The 4,262-nt window shown below is 28.2% G+C and overlaps 1 long non-coding RNA gene across 1 annotated transcript; it reads left to right on the forward strand.

Moving 5' to 3' along the window:
• Positions 1-1,825: 1,825 nt before the first annotated feature.
• LOC145158381 (uncharacterized) lies at positions 1,826-2,998 on the forward strand. Its single transcript, XR_013737262.1, has 2 exons — positions 1,826-2,293; positions 2,762-2,998. It is a non-coding gene; the product is annotated as an uncharacterized LOC145158381 (long non-coding RNA).
• Positions 2,999-4,262: the final 1,264 nt, after the last annotated feature.

The following is a 4,262-nucleotide window of genomic DNA, read 5'->3' on the forward strand; positions in this document are numbered from 1 at the left end:
TAATCTTTTGTTTTGGATTATGGAATTACTAATTCCTTTTGTCATACATTATGGGTTATTAAGCCTTTGATATTGGATTTGGGTTGTTACATCTTTGCTTTTGAGTTATGAGTTATTAAACTCTTAATTTAATTTATGGATATTATGCCATTGATTTTAAATATGGGTTCATACATTCTTTTGCTTATGGATATTTGAGTCGTTAGCACTCTATATACGTTAGCACTCTATATACGTATTAGTTTATTAAAGTCTTATAGTATTTTGTTGATATCATAATGATTTCAGAGGATTGATTTGAGTGTAATGATTGGCATCATTACATATTCAAAATAAAACAATCTTGGTATTTTCACTAGACATTTCATTGTCTAACTTATTATGATTTATGTTTAGATTGAATATTTAGGAGTTGTATTAAGAAGTAGCAAGGACATTTTAAAGGCCATCGATTGTGTGGTTTATTTTGAACTACTTGATGATATATAATGATTACTACATCACTCCTTAAAACAAAACAATGATATTTTTGTGATACTATTACCGTAACACTATTTTGAATTATTGAGACATTTTATGTGTTGTTAACTTTGAAGTATTTTGAAACTATGTAGGGACCGTATTTTACACACATTTTCTGTACTGTTAACTTTGAAGTATTTTAAAACTATCTTTGGTTAGTTATGAGTTATTAAACTCTTGAATTTGATTTATGGATTATGCCATTGATTTTAAATATTAGTTCATTCACTCTTTTGTTTCTGGATATTTGAGTTCGTTAGCACTCTACATATTAGTTTATTAAATTCTTATAGTATTTGTTTGCAAAACCAACATCTTCTAAGCAGTGCAAAAACAATTTGTTAAAAATCTCTATTCGTTTCCGTAAGAAAATTGTTTTAAGATTTTAGAACCAGCAAACGAAAACAAACAAAAAAACAAAAAACAAAAAATATCAACATAAAAAAACATAAGCACGTGTTTGACACCATTTCCTTAAATCTAATGTTTGGTTGTGGCCCATAACGGTATTAGATGCGTGTGTTAAATCTAATGTTTTATTACAACTATTTTCTTTTGGTTGGAATAAATTTGATTTTTTTAAAATTAGATTTATATAGACTAATCCAGCCAAGTATTAAAAACCCGGATTATCGAAACCGCAAATGGTTATTTATAATGTATATCCATATCTCATGTAAAAACTTGATAAACCGGTTTGAATTTAACCGAATTACGATAGCCTAAAAACTGATTTTTAACCTACACTTTGATGAATAAATATATAATATGTGATGTAAGACGTTAGTATTGATAATTTTCTTTTCGTACACTTTGATAAATAAATATATAATATAAGAATTGTTTGGATGCTATTTTATTTATTACACTGTTAATTAAAGATATATAATCAACGCAGAACCAAAAATATTGTGTATACCTTTAGCGTAATAATATGTATATTTTTGGCGTGATAATATCCAGACACTTCTTATGTTAATTATGTATCGTTATTAGTGTAATAATATTTATACTTTTTGCGGACATGTGGATGCACCCTCTGGCTCTTGTAGGAAAATAACCCGCTAATGTGGCCATCATTTTATCTTGATAGTGATTTTATTAATTATATTATGTATCATAACATTTTTCATAATGACATATCATGTCCCTAGGATTAGTTTTATATAATATGATAGACATGGTATTTATCCACAAGGGATCAACTTTGTGTGGTTTTAATACTCTCATAAAGTGTACCTGATCAATAAATACACACGTTTGAGAAGAAAACGGACGTTTCTTAAGAGAAAATAATGTTTCTTCCTTTTATATTTTTAATCCTCTCTATAAACAACATCATAGCATGTGTGATTCAGTCCATCAGAATCAATCACTTAAACATCATTATGTGAAGGGGAAGAATCATAATATGTAGTTAGGGCTTATTTGATTTACTTCTTACTAGGCAAGTAAGAGGTTGTAAGAGGTCATCTCTAACTTGGTCCAATAAAAACGTTTGATATCAACATGTTTACCCTCTTACCCCTTGTCCACATACCTATTAACGAGTCCTCCCAAAAAAAGATGATGACCGATTAAATAAGAGGTGTATTCATTTTATGACCCTAATATCTAACGCCCATGTCTTCGTTGTCGAACAAGCATCGCATCGTAATTTCCTCAGCCAAGCCTTCCCCTGCTCCGCCACACTCCTCCACCCTTTGCCAGTATTTGCCTCTCCAACGCCTTCCTCCACCACTTCTCCACCGTTGTCCTACTACTTCTAGCGGTAAGAAAAACCGATTTCCTTTTTCCTCCATTTCCGTTTTTTTTATTTTTTTCGTATTTTAAGATAAGCATTTTTTTTGATGTAGTTACGAACAATTGTAGTTTGAAAATATGTAAAAAAAAAAAAAAAAAAAAAAAAAAAACATTCCACTGCTTCCATTGCAAACCACTGAATCTTTCAGATTGATATGTATATGATATCAATTGTTCTTCTTATATGTATTCTTTTGATCAGTTATTTCTTTTATGGTTGAATAAGACTTCATCTATTTCTCTGATTCTTAACTTTTCCTTCACTGTGTATGTTATTAAAGCTCAGGAGCTCTATGCACTCGGTACTTGGTAGTTAGTAACAAAATATTTGGACTAAAATTGTATCCATCTACTTGTTTATGCCACTCATTTCTAGTATATTTTTTTATTTATATCATTTATTGAGAATTAAAAGTTGGGATCAATTTCTTATCAGGAGCGACAAGCAAATTGGTATTCTTTTACCACAAGGGAGTTTTAAGAAAAGGTGTTGATGGAATTGGAGGCGGTTAGTTAAAATAGAACTTATATGGGTGGAAGATATATGTAATCTTTTCTTTTCTATTTGGTTCAATTTGTGTGCTAATAACTTGAATGTATCATAGTTTATAACTTTGGTAACATTTGTTGTTTATAAACTTTGAAATTATTTATGTTTAATTTGGATTTTGTATATTTTTTATAATTATTCATCAATTTTATTAAGATATTTTATGAAAGAGATACATTTTATTCAACACACACACACAAAAAAAAAAAAAAAGGGTAAAATGGTCATTTTTCAACAGTTAGCAGTCGGTCGCATGTCGCATGCGTAATCAAACAACATAGTTTCATTTAGAGGCAGCTGCAGTTAGAGCTTGAGACTCAGGTGTGACTCAGTCAACAAGTATTAAATAGCTCCTTAGTCATTTACAACATTATTTTTCAACATGATTGAGATATCACATTCCCAAGTAACTGTTCTTCGATTCATTAGAGTTCTTGATGTTTATGTATAAATTGATATTGGATTATGCACATTATTCCTTTACGTGGTTCAGAGCACGATTTAATTTTATGATACTACGTTTTCTTACACTTAATGAAACAATGATTCCATGTTCCTTCGGAATTGAAATTTAGAAACTCATATCCATTTTGGTGTTTGATGTCAAATCACAAGATAGATTAAAAACCAGTGCCCCAAGTTTAGTTTTTAAGACTCATTTGATGAAGTTCAACTTAATCTGTCTTTTGATACCGACAGTTTTGGAAAATTTTCAAATTGAACTTCGTATGTCGATTTTATGCTTTATCTTTTATTTGACGGCTCTGTAATTCCAAGTAGAGGACACTCCCCTTATAGCATGTAGTCTCACTGATGATGCAAATTGGCTCGGCTTGTTGTCTGCTAGTATGATTTTTATCCAACTTATAATGCGATTACGTTATTATATATATATATATATATATATATATATATATATATATATATATATATATATATATATATATATATATATATATATATATATATATATATACTAGTTTATAACCCGTGAGAACCACGATTATAAAATTAATTAAACTTTCATATTAAAAAATCAAAATATTAATCAATTATTTTAAATAAATTATTACTTAAGATATATTTTTTAGTTATATAAAATTATAATCGTTGATTTAAATAAATACGTGAAGTTATACCACCTTATAATTTGTATTGTTTTTGTTTTATTTTTTAATCTAATGTTATTAATTTAGTATAATTAGAGTGAAAAATTTTAAAATGGAAAATCAATTATTAATTTAATTAAATTAGAGTGGGAAATTTAAAATTTGAAATTTGAAATTGATAATTAATAAGTTGACAAGTGTCATGATAGGTGACATATAATATTAATGAGGAGTTCTAATAATATGACACTTGTCAATAGGAGAATAAACATATTCAT

The sequence above is a fragment of the Lactuca virosa genome, chromosome 1, assembly GCF_052849685.1.
Source record: "Lactuca virosa cultivar CGN04683 chromosome 1, Lactuca_virosa_CGN04683_v6, whole genome shotgun sequence".
NCBI lineage: Eukaryota > Viridiplantae > Streptophyta > Magnoliopsida > Asterales > Asteraceae > Lactuca > Lactuca virosa.